At 33.0% G+C, this 20,797-nt stretch overlaps 1 pseudogene; it reads left to right on the forward strand.

Moving 5' to 3' along the window:
- The window catches only part of LOC115956554, a 41,155-nt pseudogene extending 20,562 nt beyond the window's left edge, over nucleotides 1-20,593 (forward strand).
- Nucleotides 20,594-20,797: the final 204 nt, after the last annotated feature.

Genomic DNA, 20,797 nt, shown 5'->3' on the forward strand with positions numbered 1-20,797 from the left:
TATTGATTCCGAGGTTTCAGTTTCCTTCGACCAAGTATAAAAGTTTAGCCATGCAAGGCCATGATGAAAACTCAAAGAAAATCAGAGAAGAGGGGAGAGAGAGGTGTGTATGTGTCTAATTCTGATTTCTTCTCCCCCTTTTACACGTTAATTCCCCCTTTCCCAAGCCTACAAAATCTCCTAAAAATATTCTCAATAATAATATTCAAATCTAACTAATTAAGGAAAAATATTAAAAATAAAACAAAGTCCTAATATAACTAGGAAAGTGGTGTATTTCAGCTGGAAAATTCATGCATCAGATCTGGAGGCTTCCAAAAATAAACCACATCAAATACACGTATTAGAATTTCAGGCAGAGGAACATTCCAGAACGTTAGTAGTGCAGGTGTAGCAAATTCAAGCCCGATTTCGACCTTGATGCAACTCGTATCTCTCAAAACTCAAAACATGAAAGTTGTAGAGCTTTGTCTTGGCATTCCATATCATCTCAATCGGAGCTTGGATGAGAGAGTTATGCCCAAATTACGAATCGATGTCAAAGTTGTCCAGAATCTCCCAATTAGCTACGTTTTGCACTTAACGCCTCCATTTGCATCCTTAATCAAAATATAAGAATAATGAGTACATTTAGGCACCAAATAAATAAAAAGACTAAACATTAAGGGAGAAAAATGTGACAATTTGCATTCTTATCAACTTCACCTTAGTCTACTTAGATGGGTAGGTTTACTCACCTAGTAGATTTTCCCACCAGTATGGAAGGGTTTAGGGCCTTGTATCACATTCCCAGGGACGTTTCCTAGCGTTACTACTCTTTGGGTGAGTGGCTTACCCACAAAAACGAAGGGGAGGTCGTCATTCCCATGATTGCCTTCATAGAAGGGAATGAGGCTTCCCATAGGTAGTGTAATTAGGGACTTCTGATCGCCCATAAGCTATACTCCCACCAATGCGTGCCCAACCTGTTTAGGGTCCTAGGTAGTGTAGACGCTCTTAACAAGCAAATAGGGTTGAACCTCACCTGGCACGATGTCATTTGGATGTACAAGTGCCATTTTCTTGCAGACTTGAGCTATTACCTTAAGTCTAGGTCTTCTGTCGTTAGGGTTGTCTTGTGTCTCTCCAAATCCAACAAGGGCATGAAAGATGACTTTCTAATTGCCTTAGGTGAATGGGATGACAGTCTTCATTGCCCAACCTGAGAGGGAGTACTAGGGACTTTGTTTTATGGTCCCCTCCCCCCCCCACCTTTTTTTGTTCCTTTAGCACTTTGTTTTCTTTTGACCGAGGGTTCATCTTTCTAACCATGATTTTGCTTCTTGGTTGTTATTGCAAATAAAAGACACGTGTCTCCCAACCTCATCAACCTCGTCAATGTTGTAGATCTCAACAGGGTGCTACAGACAACTAAGAGCTATCTACCTCATCTTCAACTTCAAGCCCTTGTCTGACAAGTTTTAGGACTTGGGCCATGCAATCAGAGTAGGTGATCCTCGGCTGGCTCGGATAGACATCTCGGTGCCTGGGTTCCTAGCCCGAGAAGACATTGTGCAAGTTGAACTGCCTTCTCGTCGTTCTCCCTGTGAAGCAATGGTTCTAAGAGAAGAGATAGCCTCTTTGCACCTGTCATTCGATGCAGAGATAGACCAGTTTCATCCTAAGGAAGAGAGAGAGGAGCAGGGAGATCCTGTGATCCAGGTCTTGAATTCAGAAGACAAGCCTGACAAGTCTTCGGGCGTTTGTACTCCCAGGTTCGTGTTATGCACATAAACATCGTTTAGAGGAAGAAGAAAAGGAAATGTTTTTGGATAGGAAGAGAGGTTTGCATGAGCTCCTCGCGGATAGGGCCAAGGGGTCGTGCTCAAGGACACCTCGAGGTCTCAGCCTCGTCTTCCTCTTCCCCCTCCTCCTTCTCCAATTAACCCATTTGCTCCCACCAACCTAAAGAAGATGAAGAAGAAGAAGGAGGTGGCTGAGGAGGGGAGTTGGTCCCTTAAAAGGAACGGGTTCCCCCAAAGTAGCAAAAAATGGTCAAGGGCAAGGGGAGGGCCTCCTCAATTGAAAGCAAGGAGGATCAGAGCGTGGTCGAGGTACGCCCTTAGAATCCAGTATGGGACCCTCAGCTGGAGCTGGATGGGGCAGCCATACCATGAAACTCCACCATCAGGGAGTTCCAGAAAGGGCATGCTCATTACCTTGCCGAAGCCCTAGAGCAGCCCCTTCTGTTGCTGAAGGATATGGCTACATTAAGAAATGTGAAGTAGTTAGACCTCTTTCTGTCCCTAAAGAGGGACCTGGCCTTGGTCAGTTTCTCGACATCCCTTATTAACATCATGTTAGGTCACCTTTCTCTTATTTAATAACGTACTCGACTATTGTTTCTGTGCAGGCCACCCAGGAGGTATTCATAGCCGAGGAGTGAATGAAGGATGCCTTGAATGAGGCTAGGGTCGAGGCCAACTTTCCTGCCGAGACCAGTAAGGCCTTTGGTGCAACTGAGCAAAAGTACTAGAAGCTCTTTGTGAAGCTGACCGCTAAGGAGAGAAGGTGGAAGAGTGTTGAGGCAGGCCTGAAGAATGCCTAGGACCAGCGCAAAAAGCTCCATTATGCTGAGATAGAGCTGGCCACAGCCAAACAGCAGGTCTTGGATCTGAAGGCAGAATTGGAGAAGGCCAAGGAGGCTGCTCGGGCGGCTAAGGAAGTTGCGGAGGGCTCGAAGCAAAAATCCTACATCCTTAGGGTGCAGTAGACTGAGGTTCGTCTAGCGGAGGAGTTGGCTGAGGTCTGCAGGGATTACTACCAGGAGGTGTAGACAGAGGCAATCAACCTTGCTGGAGTTCCTGCTGCTTCAAAGTAGAGGAAGGCTGAAAATATCTACTACCCCCCAGACATCCGCGGAGCTCCAGCAGCACTTCTGGCCCTAGAGCAGATGCTACCCCTATGCCAACCGCATTTGAGTGGCCCTTTACCACCCAGGTTTCTCTTCCTCCTCCTGAGGTTTCCAAAGGGCTTGGCAAAGTTAATGACCAAGGCTAGGGGGCGGAGGTGACCAAGGGTAAGGGGGTTGGCCATGGTGGTTCTTGGCTAGAGGATAAGGACAAAGGTAAGGAGGCCAACCCCTTGCCAAAGGCCAAGGGCTTAGAGGCTACTTCCAAGGCCAAGGATGCTGCTCCTAAGGCAAAGGAGGTTGATCCCAAATCCAAGGAAGCTAATCCTAAGGCCACTGACCCTTTTGTCTCCCAGGTAGGCAGCAAAGAAGACCCTCCTCCGGCCAAGGCATAACCTAGGACCTTTCTCTTTTCTTTTCTTTTTTTTATTTTTTTATTTTTTTATTTTATGTAATTTTCCTTTGTTGTGGCAGTTTGTCATGTTCAAGATGTACCTCTCTTCTTAATCAATGAAAAGATATTGACTTTTGTTCTATGGAAAGTGAACCTTTGTTTCTCTCCTTTTCGCAATATTTATTTCTAATTGGCTGTGTTAGTTGTTATGTCTTTTGCTGAGAGGTCAGATTAATGAAGCTTCTAAGGGTGAAAACCCATGTGTTGACAAAAAGCTAACAGTAATGGGTTGTTATTAAATCAAGTAAACTGAGCCCAAATAAATAGTGAGAAAAATAACTAAGTGTTGGTACTAAAATTTGTATAATAGAACACTTAGTAGAGACAAGCATGTTTGAGGTCTCTCATTTTAAGAGTACCTTATAAATGTGCCTTCAGAATCCTTTACCCAAAACCCAAGGTGAGTCCTCGTTTTCTCATGATGATGAATATGCTGATGAATCACCTTCCATGCATGTATTCCACAAAAAATATGCTAATGTAGATTCACTCCCCTCCTAGCAAATGCATCAACAAATCTAATAACTTCCTAGAAGCAGTGCTCATTTTATGATGAGGGATTTGCTTTAACTAGGGTTAGATTGATGTATTTTGTGGTCCAAAGCTAAAAATTTAAGTAGGACATTTTTCTTATAGTATTTAAATAACAATTAAATAAAATCTGTTAATTTTTAATATAATTTTTCAATTTAAAATCTATTATTCTTGCTTCTTAAGATACAAAATTACTACCTATACTTTTGTATTTAAATTTCATAACATTTTATTTTTAATTGTTAATATGGCTAATTCACTTATTCTTTCTTGTGATATAGTAGATTTTAAATAAGATTTTATCAATTTTAATTTTGAAAAACTTATTTCGATATTATAACAAGTATTGTTAGTAATATTCAGTGAGCAATATGTGCATTTGTAAAAGAATCCAATTTTCTTTAAAGTATAATTACCAAAAAAAAAAAAAAAATCAATTTCTTACCCTAAACCAGCACAAGTAAAAACTAATCTACAAAGTTTAATCTAATTTTATATTATACAGATATTTAGGTTTGATTAAAATCTTTATATATTGGGAAATAAAAACTATCAATAAAAATAAATGAAGATACTTATAAATAGAGAATAAAAATAAATGAAGACTAAAGAAAATAAAGGTAAACTTATATAAAGTTTCTTATGTGCAATACACTAGATTCTCCGATTGAATTTAAATACAAGGTTGCATTGACCGATAAGACACAAATAATGCTATTTTTTAAGCATAATTTTTTTTTTTTTCATGATTAAATTCGAACACTTGGTTATGTTTGAATTCAATTGCATAGTTTTCAAATCCGGACCATTCAATGAACCGTAAAAGAGAGACGTTTAAGATTTTTTAAGTTAGACCGAGGTCGAACTGTAATGACATTATAATTAATTTAATAATTATTTAAAATATAAATAAATATATTAAATTAGTACAAAATAGAAAAATAAACTAAAACAGTCCAATTAAAACTATAAATCCATATTTTAGCTATGTCTAATATACCCATCTCAAGCCCAAATATGAAATATCTACCCAATAATAATAATAACCATTTTTTTTATAAAAAGAAAATTAAAAGCAACAATTTGTACCAGCACAAGTGGACATAAAAGGACGATACTATGTATCATCATATCATCTGGGTCTCAAAACTTTGTAAGAAATAATGTAATTGTCTTTCCAATTTTCATATTCCAATGCCCACGTGACTAGCTTACAAACCTAAAAAAGCACTACAAACAAAAGTGAATGAAATTATAGAAAGAGAGAGAAAAAAAACAATACACACAAAAGCAAATGAAATTAAAGGCCCACCGCAATACGTAATGGTGCACTGCACTACATGGTGATGGTGAAGTGAAGTTTGCAGTTTTTATTTTTTTAATTTTTTTATTATTATTATTTTTAATTTTTTACATTTAAAAAAGAAAGAAGTTTTTCAAAATAAAATTAAATCTTATCTATGATCTATTATGTTCAAAAAAAAAAAAAAAAAAAAAAAACTTGAGTAGATTAGTCATGTTATTAAATGAAAACTAGTCACTAACCCGTGCGATGCACGGGATAATTCAATAATAATCATATATATTTAATTTGCTTGAAGGTACATTAATAATTTTGCAAAAAAAAAAAAAATGTACAATGAAACCCCTAATTGATAGCACACCCTAACATCAAAGATAGTAAAAGACTAAATTAAATTTAATTGGATTTTAGTTGATAGGTGGGGAAACTAAAGCATACCTTGCTTAGAAAAATTTTCATTTTGATAAGACCAAACCTTGAATGTCACAAAGGGATCAGGCCAATGTTCTTATCTTCAATGCAAGGTCTCAATAGAAATTCCCAATAAGTTTAGTCACTCCAAGCCTCCAATTAAGAAGAGCTTAATTCAAATAATTAAAACAAACATAATTCATAAACTATGAAAGATGTAACTAAAGAAATAAAAATTATTTGAATACATTGGCTAGGACACTCGCAATGTAAGCACTTGTCCATTTACTTACAACAAAAGTATCAAAACATGAAAATCACAATAACAAAATACAAATTTTTAACTAAATAAAAAAGTGCATTAACCTATATTTTACAATAAATACCCATACAGCAAAATATAACGAAGGAATAAATATGTTTGAAGAATAAATATAGACCAAAAAATAACAAAGGAAAAATAGTTCAAATTAAAAGTCTCTCACGTCAGATTAGTCACGAACACAAACAAAGAGAATGTTTATTTGTACAATATTGAAGGGTGAACTACAACAAACCAATGAAGTTTTCATAATCCATATTATGCATCTATACAGTTAATACTACCTTAGTATTTATGGAGGCAGCCTTTATTTGTGTCAATGATGCAGTGTGGGTTTTGGGCCTTTTGGCAAAGAAGGGTTACGTAAAGAGAGAAATAAAGATGTGTTCTAATTGGAATTGGAGCAAAAAAAAAAAAAAAAAATGATGTGGCAAATAAAAAGAAAAAGAAAATAGTGGTGACGTGGAAAATTGTGGGAGCTCCAAAGATTTCGGTTATATATATATATATATATATATATATAGATAAGATGTAGCAAAACTTAAATGTAAAAAATTAATTTATAATTTTGCATTTCAAATATTAAAGAAAAATATATTTTAAATAAAAAATATAATATATAAAATTAATAAATATTATTTAATTAGTATAAATATATAAAATATATCATTTAAAATTTTTTTTTTTAAGAAGAAACTTGTAACTTTATTCAATAGAAGAAGAAGAAATTAAATTATGAGATAAAGTGTGCTTTAAGAAGTACTAACTTTTCTCAATCTAAGTTACAAAATTATCAATGCCTTGAACATGTTTTACCAGTAGGTGTGAGCTAGGTATTTTCCATCTCGTGCAACATGAGAAATTTGTGCTTGTCTGAACTTGTGCAATATTGACTGAATACCATATACAGCAGCTGCTATAGAAACAAGGGCAGGTGAATTAAGTAAGGGAATTAACCACAATCAGTGAATATCACGTCTCATGCATGTATTCCACAAAATTTTGTCGATGCAAATTCACTCCCCTCCTAACTAATGCATCAACACATCTATTGGCTTCCCATTTACGATGAGGGATTTGCCTTATTTAATATTAATTAAATAAATTTTGTTAAATTTTAATATATACATATACATATATATATATATATATATATTTTTTTTTTAATTTTAAATCTATTATTTTCCCATTTGAGATATGGAATTATTAACTAAAATTTTGTATTCAAGTTTCGTAACATTTTCTTTTCAATTCATAACAATATAGTTAATCCACTTAATTTTTCTTGTGATATTGTTGATCTTAAATAGAATTTTATCAATTTAATTTTGAAAAACTTATTTTGACACTATAACAAGTATTATTAGTAATATTTAGGAAGCAATACTTATATTTGTAAAAGAATCCAACTTTTTATAAAGTACAATTACAATTGTATTAAATAATAGAATCATCTTGTCAAGAGTCTTGTAGCTTCTTTAATTGGTATATTCTAGTATTTCCAAGATATTTATGGTTCAAATCCTTCATCTTCCACCTATCAATGTATGAAAGAGAAAAAAGGAAAAAAAAAAATCTCCATACCCCAAACCTACACAAGTAAAAACTAATCTAGCTACAAAATATAACCTAATTTTATATTTTAGATTTCTATTTTTTTGGTAATATATTTTAAATTATACAAATATTTAGGTTTGATACTAAAATATTTATCATTTGAAAAAAAAATCAATAAAAATAAATGAAGATATTTATAATATAGAGAAATTTTTTTGATAACATAATATAGAGAATAAAAACAAATGAAGACTAAACTCAATCAATTAAAAAAAAAAGATAAAAATTATAAATAGTATTCTTTTTTGCAATATAGTAGGTTCTCCAATTGAATTTAAACACTCGGTTGAATTGATCGATATAATAAAAATAATTTTATTTAATGGAAATATTAGATCAATTTTAACTAGTAAGGTGGTATTTATTTTTCCCACTATATTTTACACATTTTTATATACACTCTTAAAATTCATTGAAATTTTTATATAAAATTATGATTTTATTGCATCTTGTTGAAGAGAGTTTCAATTTATGACGTTCGCTTTTAATGATAATTCTTTATCATCAAACCAAAACACCAATCGGTTTTTAGTGTAGCCGTGTAGACAAAAATTGAACCCCATATTTCTTATTCAACTATCAGAAATTTTACCAATTAAACTAACTGAATCCCACTTAATACATTTTAAGAGTGTGTGAACGTGTAGAATATGGTGTTTCTAGTATTTTCACTATTTTGACTATTATCCCCAACTGGACACGTGCTTTGGAAAATATGCCCTGGAAAATTGTTAGCCTTGACTGATTTTAAATAAGTGAGATTTATGGACGTGCTTTGGAAAATTAGAAACGTACTCATTTTCTTGTATAAATAGGCCCTTACCTCTCCCTTTCTTTCTGTATTGTATCAAATCATTCATCTCATTTATGAGCAATTGTTGAGACTTCAGATTATCATTCTTCTCTTTGTTTGCCTTTCATTTTCTCTACTCTCTCTTAGAAATCTCTTCAAACACCTATAGTTTCTCACAGTCATCACACAGTTCCAACGCCTCTCTCTCTCTCTCCTCTTGCCACAATTCTCATCAAACCGTGGTGAGGACTGATCCTCTCTAATGAATCCGGTCCGCCTCAATCTGATCTAAAGAGCACCATGATGACAGCTGTTCATACGCTAAAACCTAGCTCTTTGGCCCATTCTCTACAAATTCATTGTATCGGGCTCTCAGGTCTAAGGTCTCATTCATTTTGGGCTTGGCCTGAAAAACGTGACCCTACAGTTCACATCTTCAAAAAGAGATAGATCTTAAAACAAACAAAACAAGTAAGCCAACAAAGTAGCAAGTTTTATTGGTTTTCTTAAGTGCACATGTTCATGTTGCATTTAAAATAATAGTAAGACAAGTACAAGTCTTCTCCTGATGATTGCTCTTTACCTTTAGGCTAAGATACCGATCAATTTTTTGAGTAGACAAGAATCAATCTCTAAATCTCTTTATCATTAATAGATGAAGTTTAAAGATTAATCTTCCAACAAAGAAATTTAGACCTTAGATTACTGCTATAAAAAATAATCTTATTTTTTAAGCTGGTGCGATTAGAAATTTCTTCCTCTTAACCCCTAACATCATCCATAGTCCATCGTCTATTTCTATTAATTTTATAGAATCGCCCCTCTTCATATTAGAAAGAAAAATAAAATAAACACCCATTCAAGTATTAATGCCTTTTTTTTCTTTTAGTATTTAATTTTTCCTCATATTATGATTCAATAATTTAATATTTTCTTTGTCTAATTAAATTTAGAACATCTAATGACTAATTTAAATATTATAAAATTTGTTGTCAAAATATTTTTTTATAATATTTTTTTCCAAAAAATATTAGCATTAATTTAAATAAAGAAAAAAAGAAAAGGAACCTAGCATCACTAAAAGGAAGGGAAAGATGTTAAAACCAAAAATCTATAAGTTAGAGGACTCAAGACTCAGGGTAATTTGACAGCCTTGGCCCTTGTCTTGTGTAACGTGTTGTAGGCAATTGGCAAGCGTAGGAGCTAGGCTAGCTAGCTCTTATTGGTACTTTTGATGATTTTTTTTTTTTTTTTTTTTGCTTGGTGGTACGTTTGATGAATTAAATAGTCATTCCCTATAGTATATTAATTATTAGTTTTGGTACTTTATACTTTATGCACCTAGTATCAGAACGTAATTAAAATATTTTGTTAACGAATTTTTTTAATGGGTCGGGGTGGGTTGACCTACACAAAAAAACTGGGTCAGGTCACGGGTCAACCCGTTTTTGTTACAGGTAAAAAAAAAAAAAGTTCGTGTCAGGTATTTTTCGGGTCGGGTTAGGTCAGAAAATTTTGACTCGTATTGCCATGTCTACGGTGACCGTTTGGATTGTGTCTCTACCTGTGCGTTTGCATTTTCCTTCGTTTATTATTATTATTATTATTATTAAGAAGCGTTCCATCATGTGAGATGTTGTTTGTTAGTGGGTCCCGTACATTGTGCATAGGGCCCACTAAAATTTCCACCGAAATGTGTTTGCCAGTGGGTCCTATACACTGTTTATGGGACTTACAAACCTCTTTTTTCAACAAAACTTTCATTAAAAATGGATCCCACGACATTATTCACACATTTAAAAATTATTTTACTACATTGTTTTCAATTTTTCGTTTTCAGTTTTCAACAAAATAAGCAGTATCCAAACGGACCCTAAGTATGCGTTTGGATTGGAGTTTCACCAGCTGTGTTTGCATTTGCGTTTCTTTTTTCTTTTTTATGCATGCATTTCAACTTTTAGGAGACAATTGCACTGTTCAGTAAGTCTCGTACACTGTTCACAGGACTCACAAGTACTTTATTCAGGAAAAAAAAATTAAAAATGGGTCTCACAACACTATTCACATATTTAAAAATTATTTTATTACGGTGTTTTTAGTTTTCAGTAAAATAAGCGGTATCCAAATGGACCCTAAATTTACAATATTTTAATAGTTTAAGCTTTTTGAAACAATTGGTAATATAAGATAAACAGCTTGTGTGCAACCAATATAAATATAAATAACAGCTTGTGTGCAACAAATATAAATATAAATTGGTACAAAGGCTTGAGAAAGGGAACACGGTATTTATAGAATGGTTAATAAAATATAGTTGGGCCTAATCTCATAAGTTTAATATTTTGAGTTAAGTAATATTCTTATATGTTATATTAAGTGCTTAATTGGAGGCTCCTCGAGGTGTTCCTCTCCCCAAAAATTTGAAAGGATTAATCCTATGGAATTTGGTGCAATTCAATCCTTTGCTATTGGATGCAAGTTGCATGAGGAAGTTCTTCAAATCTTCAAATTTTGATAAATTCTAAATATTCATAAGTCAAGTTGCTTAGAGGTCTATTTGCTTTTGTTTTGCTCATTATGCTTAAATGGTTCGATTATTTACCATTAAGTGTTCTTAACCTGTCGCTTTGTTAAGAACCATTTTCAATACGATTTTTCATTTTTTTTGCAATCAAGATTTTTCTTACATAAACTGTATAAAGCTTTTGTTTAAATTTTGATCTCTCTCTCTCTCTCTCTCTCTCTCTCTCTCTCTCTCTCTCCTACAATTATTAATTAGAACTTTCGTACAACCTACACTTGTGCTTATAATCAACTCTTTTGTCTTCTATAGTATCTGGTATTTTTGGAACTACAGAAACTGCTCAAAGACAAATCTCTATTGGAATGGGAATGGTAGCTGGATCAACTGTTTTACTTCTGACAATAATATGGGGATCGTGTGTTGTTGCTGGGAAGTGCGACCTCGTTGGTTCAGTTGCACAAGATGCACAGGATACAAAAGGGTTTAATTTAACTGGTACGTACTTGAAATGTTTTTTTTTCATTAATTATTAATCTCTAAAACTACTTATTGTTTATGTGTGTATAAAGTTCAAAGAGTTGGCTCTGTTAGTCTTCTTTCTTTTTCTCTTTTTCTTTTTTTCTTTTTGGTACTTGAAACATTAAAAAAAAAAAAAAAAATAGTATTTCTTTTTATTCGGTATCGAGTGGGAATGAGAATCCCACACCTAGCCTTTTAATTGATATGAAACTGTGAGAAATATAAAGAAATGTTTGATAAACCATCCAAAACATCAGGACTCTCTCTCTCTCTCTCTCTCTCATGAAGACATTGTGTAATCATTTGCCATAGAAGAAGTCGAGATATTTAGTTAGAGCATCCACATTCATAGATGCTATAATTTTAGATATTTGACTTCATTAAAAGCTATTTGATATTTTTCACCTTCTTACTTTATAAAACATTTATCGTCAATACTTTTATTTTAATTTTCAACATAATAAAATAACATAAAAAACACAATAAAATAATATATCTACTATAATGAACAATTCATTTATTCATTATTTATTTATCTATTCTTTTGTGTCTCTCTTTTTCCCTCTTTTTCAATCCATAGCCAATCCTCACATCAGAGGAAAACACTGCCCACGACCACTAAGCTTCAAGGACAGAGAAAGCATAAGCAATGGTTTGACAAACAAAATCAATTATGAACACAACTATTCCCAATCAATACTTTACTTAAACGCCATAAACACATACATAAAACACCAAAAATGCAAGAACCCACAGCTCTTGAAGTAACCTTGTAAACAAAATACCCCCGAAAATTTCATCAATTGCACCAAAATGCCCACAAATCGGAAAACACAAGCCCACTGCCACAGACATAAACACAAGCCCACTGCGCACAACGATGGTTGATCGAACAGAGAGATTCGATGAGGATGATGGATGAATTAGTAAGTTGGTAGGCGATGGTGCGTGGGTTGACAATGATGAATTGGGTCGGCGGTGCGAAGAATGATGGATGAGGGATGAGCGGACCGGGCTTTGAAGTTGGGTGATGGTGCGTGGGTTGGCGATGGATGAACAGTGCGTGAGCTTCGGCGATGGTGCGTGAACTTCGGTGGCGGTGGTAAGGAGAATGATGAATCAGCAGAGGTGAGAGTTTGATGAGGAGGATGAGAGAGAGGTGAGAGTTTGATTTGTTTTGAGAAAGGGAAGGAGTGAAACGGCGAAGGAAAAAAGATAAAGAAAAAAAGAAATAATATTTCAATGTGAGGAGGAAATAAAATAGGGGGTTGTGCATAGGGGTGTCAATGTTCGACCCAACCCGTGAACACGACATGAACCCAACACAGGTTTTTTCGGGTTAGAGTTAGGCCTTAATGGGTTTGGGTCATAAAAGGGTCAACTCGAAAACGATACGATAAAAAATGTGTCATAAGCGGGTCAACCTGCGTAACCCGCAATAAACACGTTTGACACGCCAATTTAATTGTGTCAACCCGAAATAACCCACTTAACACAATCCGTTTAACTTGTATAACAAATAAATATTTATTTTATTTTAGATTTGTCAAATACCTTTTATATCCAACATATATTTTAAATTTAAAAAGAAAAGTAAGTGATTACAAAATTTACAAGGGATATAATTGGAAATTGAAACTTTACAGACTCTAGAACTACTAATACTTTTTTCTTTTCTTTTTTTGGCATAGAACTTGCACAAATGAAATTGGATGAGCTTGTGGAAGATGTTATGAATTTGGACATCAACAAAGAATCTATGGATGATAATCATGGTTATAGTCAGGATTAGTCTATTGTTTGCTCAAATTCTTTCAATATTGATACTTAGCATTTGGCGAGTTCCAAGTATATTATATTTTTGTTGAACTATGTTATTTTATTTTTGTTAAACTTTGTTATTTTGAATTTGGGTTGAAGTGTATGCACTTCTTTTGGAGTATAAAGAACTTATTTCTAGATGAATTTTATATTTTTGTTGAACTATATTATTTTGAATGAGGGTTGAAGACTTGAAATGTATGCACTGCTTTTTGGGGTATAAAAAAAAATTATTTCTAGATGGATGTTATATTTAATATTATGCAGGTTGAAATGGGTTGTGTTACATTCGTGTCAACCCAACACGACTCGTTTATTAAGCGTGTTAAATGGGTTGGGTCAGGTCAACCCACCTTATTAACAAGTCGGATTAGGATTGAAGGATTATGACACGATTATTAAATGGGTCGGGTTAGGGTTGAGCCATATAGTCGAATACCCCTATCTCGACACGACACGAACCCGACACGCTAACCCGAATTGACACCCCTAGTTGTGCACTGCAATTGAGTAATTAAAAATTGTACGTATACCACCACTAATGTTGCACTCTTTTTGTATATAGTGGTGTTAAAAATAGTAATTTAACTTTTTAACACAACCAATACTAATGTTCTTAAGGGGGCAAAATCTAAGAAAAAAACATACACATAATAATTTTTTGTTAAATTTGTTGGGCTAATGATTTATGGATGGTGGTTGTTGGGTTGATTTATGGAGTTGTTTGGGTTGACATGTGAAGGGAGGACCAAGTTTTATTTTCCTTAGGTTTAATTCAAATTTGACCCTAATATATCTACAAGATTAGGGTGGCCATGATTTGTGCCCTTTGTTATGTAAACTTTTTTTCTTTGGCGTAATAACTCCTTAAGAATAGTGGTTTTCATATTAATACAAATATTCTATCTTTTTTTGTCAAAAAATAATCAATGTCATTTCCTTCAAGATTGAGTTATTAATTTTAAAGATTAAATTCTGTAAGGATGTAATCCAATTTCAATATGTCACATCATCATATTACATATTAAAGAAAAAACACAATCACTCTAATATTAGCCTCTAAGCATGCACGTTTCTCGTGCTTAGAGGCTCTTCTATTTTTTGGGATAAATGTTAATAATTTCCAATAGTAATTGTAATTTCTTTTTTGAAAGTGTGTTTGAAAGTGGTGTAGTGATATAAAGAAATGACAAAGTTTAGTTACAAAATTGGTTGTATCCTTAGGTTATAACTTATTTAATATCTTTCTATTGAAGGTGAATTTTGACAAATTCACCACTGAATTACATCTTCTTCTTATATCTTCTATACTAGCAAAATTTCTAGAAAATTAAAGATCAATAGCTATGTCATCAATAAATTGTTTAAATTGCAACTTTTTGTAATTTGAAATTATGTATAAAATATAAGCTTATAGATTATATATTAAATAATATCTGACTGATATAAAATTTGACATGTTTATTAAGAATGTAAAGAACATAGAATTTAACGGTTAAATTTTCAAAATATGTAGATATATTTATTTTATTGAGTAAGGTTGTAGTCTTAGGTTACAACTAATTTTGTAGTCTTAGGCTACAATTAATTTTGTAGTTAAATTTTGTCCATAAAAAAAATTTGGTAAGAAAAATGAGATAAACTTAAGGGGAAAGAATGTTATATTTTAGGAGTTTTCTAAGTTTTTTTTTTTTTTTTTTAAATTTTAAATTAGGAGTGTTTTACTATTATTTGGATAAAAAGGGAATTAAAAAATTTTCCATTAAAAAAATGCTAAATTTTAGGGAATAAAAAATGAAAGTGATGCAAAAAAAAAAATCCTAAAATTTAAGAATTCTCTTCTTGAATTGAAAATAAAGTTTGTTATTTGACAGTTATGACTCTATTTCTAAGAGAAGTTATTTTTCATTAACGAGAGTATTTTTGAATCATATATAGGTCCAATTCAAAGAGAAAAATCTTCTTATAAATAGTATAGTATAGATCATTATCAAATTTTGATTCTTAATTTTAATGATTCGTATATTTCTTAACAAAAATTCGAAAAGTACATCTAGGCATGCATGCCTTGTGCTCTGCAAAATGAAACAAAAAAGCATGCTTGAGGTTGTGCTTCATTATTGAAGCTTTGTTTTAACAAAGGAAAGTGCTTAGACCTTAGGACTTGACCTTTGACCCTTAAGCGCACTTAAGCACACTCACATATTTTTATTTGAACAATTAACCATTTCGACATATGATTGATTACAAATCAACTATTCTGTTAAGAGTTTTTCAGCAAAGTCTAACATATGATTCATCGCATGACATTAGCATGAGTTTTGCTATATTATCTATAATTTTAAAATGACGCTATTACTTTTCTTTCTTCTGTATAACAAAAAAGTTAGAAATAAAGCATAGTTTTGAAGCATTCAAAAGTTTGTTTATTCCTGCTAGTTTGCCTGCATTTCAGCTGTGAAGATTCTCTCTCTCTCATCTTTGCCAAACACTTGTTTGGTTTTTATTTTATTATTTTATTTATTTATAATTTGTTATGTTTATTAACTTAGATCATGTTGGGTAACAATGTCATTTTCTAATCATTGACGATACCACAAAAATAACGTTATGATATGATTATATTTGTTAGGATTTTTTTTTTTTAAAGTTTTATAAGGGTACTATATATTAGGATGGATGGTATCATACGTGGGACCCATTTAACATGTCATCTTCTTAGTGTGTTCCATTCTGATTTTTGAGATAAGTTAGTCGTGGTAGGTTAACTTACTATGCTAGACCACCGAATCATTTGCATATATGTCCTGCAGTGTGAAATGTTTTGTAACTGTATAATTAAATGGTTCACAAGGATTCATAACCGAATTAAATCTCACATTTTTGCAGAATCTGGCATTAGTACTGATATCTGGACTAGCTATGCTGCAAGGCTGATGTTAATATCTGTCATCCCACTTTTAATTGTTCAAATACCACAAATTCTCAATTCAATTTTATGGAGGCACATAGCAGTGATGATTGGGCTTATGGCCTCTCTTCTTCTATTTGTTTCTTATAGCACTTACCAGGTAAGTGTGCCTATAATTATATTGTCTTCGCTGGTTGGTTAATGGTAATCCAGTTCTATTTCTCTCACCAACATTTTTTTATTCTCTTGAGTGATCTTGAGTGATCAAATTTTTCTAATCATGTGGAAATTTGGGAAAAAATTTTCAACTTGATTTTTCAGATTTTGTTATTAAATCTGTATTGTAGCTGGTTCCAGTTCATGTTGTGGAATATCCCTGATAAGCAAGTTATTCTACCAATGTTTGGATTGTTAAAGTTAGACATATTATGTCTCAAGTGAACCAAATCAATTGTAGACCCATAGACTTGTAGAACAAGTATATTAACATTGGATTAGTCAATGATTAGTCTAGGGTCCTCTAGTATATAAACACAATATTAGATTCATTAAATAGAAGAGCTAGTAGACTCTGTCTAGGACTTTTTACTGTAGATGTAAGCTAATAGGCTAAACAATGTCAACCTTTATATTTACTCTCTCCTTCATACTTCCACTCATCACTCAATCACCAACGATCACCCAATTTTAATAGTTAAAAATTACTGGTTTTTCTATTGATACTAGTGTGTGTTTGGTAACTGATTAAAAGCTAGTTTTTTGTTTAAATTATCTACTGTTTGTAAATCTCACACTATTTCTTTTCAAATTTATTTCAAATAATTTAAATTTCAGCATTTGGAAATAAGTTAGCTTTTAACTTTGTCTTGCAAATAAACTACGAAAAATAAGAAATTCCCAAACAAACAATATTTGATCAGTAATGTGAAATAAATCAAATGATTGGGGTAGGCAGGAGTTGAACTTAGGCCTTTCAACAGGCATAAGGACATTCTCGATCATTAAGATATTTTCCTTTCTTAGCCAAAATGATGAATTTTTTTTTTTAGATTATTGGCTCAATTTACTAAATAAAATATATTTCTTTCTGGTGGAGGGAATTGAACACTGGCTTCTTAAGAGACTTAGGGCCCGTTTGGTTATAGAGTTTAAAAATTGTTGTTTAAAAAGATGTGAAAATTGTAGTTTAAAAAGTGTTATTGAAATATATGTTTTTAGTGTTTATAAAACAAAAAAATGTGTTTGGTATCATGGTTTAAATAACATGTTTCTGTGTTCAAAAATATAAAATATGTGTTTGGTATGTATGTGTTAGATGGTAAAAAAAAGCTGAGCAAAGTACAAAATAAATATTTTTTAAATCAGCAAAGTACAAAATAAATATAAAATATTTTTTAAATGCTGCTGGGTTGTTGTCTTTGTGGGTGAGAGAGTAGACAGTTCTTTCAAAAAGCTGACCGGTGGGCCCATAATATTGTTCAACCTAATTACGAAAGTGCCACTCAACACTAGTTTTTGTTGTTAAAAATCAGTCCGAAGGTGATTTCAAAAACCATTGTTTTAAACATATGTTTTGAACAATATTTTTCAAACACCCCTGTTCCGGAATGGTCCACCAAACGTTTTTTTTTTTTTGAACAATAGTGTTCAGTGTTTAAACACTGAACACTATGTTTTGAAATTAGCGACCATACACCCTCTTAGAAATGCCAAAAGGTAGTTGAACTCTAACCTTTTAAGACGCTTAACAATGCTAAACCTCTTAGGAGAAAAGCTCACAAAACTAATAATTTAAGACTATTTGTGTTTTAATATTTTTTTTAAAACATAATTATAGCGACCGATCAACAGTTAGACTAATGACTTTAACAAGTACCGATTCAACATCAGTGCAGATTTAATGACTAAGATTTTAAAAGCTAAGATTTGGCTGCCCCTAAACATGGAGTCTGATTGTGAAGTTTTGACAATTTACTTTATGTCTTATAATTGTTTGGTTAAGTAAATTTGAAGGAGAGGAGAGGATAGGGTTTTTATTAAGAATAATTCCAGGTCTACCTCAAACGAAGTATTTTTAATTTCCGAGGTCGCTTAGGCATCTTTTGCGGTTTGAATGTCAGAAATTCTTTCCATATTGATCGTTTACTTTCTGATAGAGAAAGTTAAAAATATTGTGCAGGTCCTTCAGCCTCTGATCCAAAGAAGAAAAATTGAGTATGTGAAGTACAAACATGTTATTTTAGGATCATCTAAGAAAACATTCACTGGGAAGGCTGCTCAGGAAGAATGGCGAACCTGATACAGAGATCATTCAAAAGTAAGTTTTTATTTTTTATTTTTTAAATTAACAGAAAATTGTTCTTTGATTTTTATGTTTCCGTATTTGATGAAATTTTTGTTGGATATTATGGCAGGGTGTTTCATATAATTGACACAAATCATGATAGACACATTTCAGATAGTGAATTGAGAGCATTCATTATTGGAATTCAGTTTGAAGAGTTCGACCTGGATCACAATGCTGTTGTAAATAAAATAAGGAATTATTTTGATACATCGGGTAATTCTTGTATTGATGAGGTCGAGTTTGTCACTGGCATTTCAAGATGGCTAAATCAGGCTGCTGCTCGTGATGCCGGTCCTTACTTAATGACTTTTACAAGGTAAAAATTGTGCTGTTCCATATTCATATTTTCAAATCAACAGATGCTTATATGAATTCTTGGAAAATCTTAAACAGGAAATAAAGAGAGAGCATGATCTGTTGGATGTGGGTGGGACTGGGAGTGTTAAAGTAGAGGCTGTTGAGAAATCCAAATGGGCCTCCATCGAGGCAGTGCTATTGTTGTTGCTGGGAACTATAATTGCTGCTGCTTTTGCTGATCCCTTGGTAGATACTATTGATAACTTCGCTGATGCCACTAGTATTCCTGATTTTTTCGTCTCTTTCATTGTGTTGCCTTTGACTACTAGCTCTAGGGACACTGTGTCAGCAATTAGATTAGCTAGCCAGTACAAGCGAAAAACAGCCTCATTGTCATTTTCTGAGGTTTGTTTCTCATTCCCAACTCTTTGTATCTATGTTATATTTAGTGCTTACTCCCTAGAGTTGATCATGCACAGATAAAATACAAAATGGCAAGATATGTACGTATTAAATTGTGATATTGGTGTGTCGTAGCTATAGTCCCGAGATTTTAAATTGCTCTTGCGAAACAATAGTTAGGATAGTATTGGATCATTTTTTGATATATGGATTTTTAAATTTAAATTAATTTGGGCACTTCTTTCTCTTACAAGAATAGTAGGGTGAGGTCGTGGATTCCAAATCCGTTGGTGCATGTGTAGCTTCCAACTAAAAAAAAAAAGTGTCAATTACCTCTGGTGGCTTTAAGATTTCACTGGTGGGTAGAACCAGTGATGGAAGCCCCCTACCTATCCTTGGTATTCAAGTAACACCAAGCACTTGAATTTAGACCATTAGCCTCTTTTTACAACATTTTTATAAATAGTTGATATGTCAAATTTTTATCGGTTCTTATTTGGGTTGACTACTAACATTATGTTTTTAAATTATCACTTACCACATCAGCATTTTTTTTTTAAACTTGTATAATAATTGGTAACTTTAGCATTTTTCATGTGATATTATACCTCCGTTGTAGCTTCACTTCAATAAAATTTGTGTTTATTACTTGCTCAAAGCATGGAAACAATGATGTGTATTAGTTATGCTTTATGCATTATAACAGAACTTGAGAGAAAAGAGATTTAGAAAATATCTATATTTCTGATTAATTAACCACAAGATTACAAGTTTACAACTTTTTATATATAGTTATACGCTATATTAATAGAGGCTACCAAACTAAGCGAGAAATTAGCTACAGTCATACTGTCCAACCAACATAAGAACTAACCAATCGCAGCCATACACCTGTACACTTTTTCACGTGACTGGCACATGCTTACATCATAGATTCATTTATTAAGTTATACGACATGCAGCAGAAGCTTTAACAGCTTCTTAAGCTACAGTCGTTTATGCAGTAATACTAACTTCTTAACTCTTATGCAGTTCTTGTTTCTTGTTTGATTCTTCCTTCTTCTTTCTTTTTTTTTTTTTAATCTTTGATACATTAATTTGAAATGATTGATTTTTCTAGAGAAATTCAACTGCAAGTGTCATAAATCATTTATTTCTTGCTGCAGATATATGCGACGGTAACGATCCATAATGTCCTCTCTATCCCAGTCTTCTTGGCCCTGGTTTACATCAGGGGATTGACAAGGGATTTCTCATCTGAAGTGCTGGTTATTCTTATTGTTAGCATTGTGATGGGTTTATTGGGCAGCTTCCGCACCCATTTCCCTCTGTGGACATCTATACCAGCTATCCTACTTTACCCATTCTCCCTGGCCCTGATTTACGTTCTTCATTACTATTATGGCTGGTCATAGACTCACGGAGATCCCAAAATTGTGATTGGTGAGTACTTACATTTACTGTACGTAGAATCGGAGTTGTTTCTTTAAATCCGGTGTGCTTGTTTAGTTTGCTTAAAATAATAGGTTATGCAGTGCAACTTGCATCACCTTCTCTTAAAAGTTATCTTAATTTTTAAGTAGAGTTTGTGGTAAGGTTGTCCAAACCTCATTTTCTTTCCTGTGTGATTGTTTCTTAAAAATAAAAGGGGT

This window comes from Quercus lobata, chromosome 8, assembly GCF_001633185.2.
Source record: "Quercus lobata isolate SW786 chromosome 8, ValleyOak3.0 Primary Assembly, whole genome shotgun sequence".
Classification (NCBI taxonomy): Eukaryota; Viridiplantae; Streptophyta; class Magnoliopsida; order Fagales; family Fagaceae; genus Quercus; species Quercus lobata.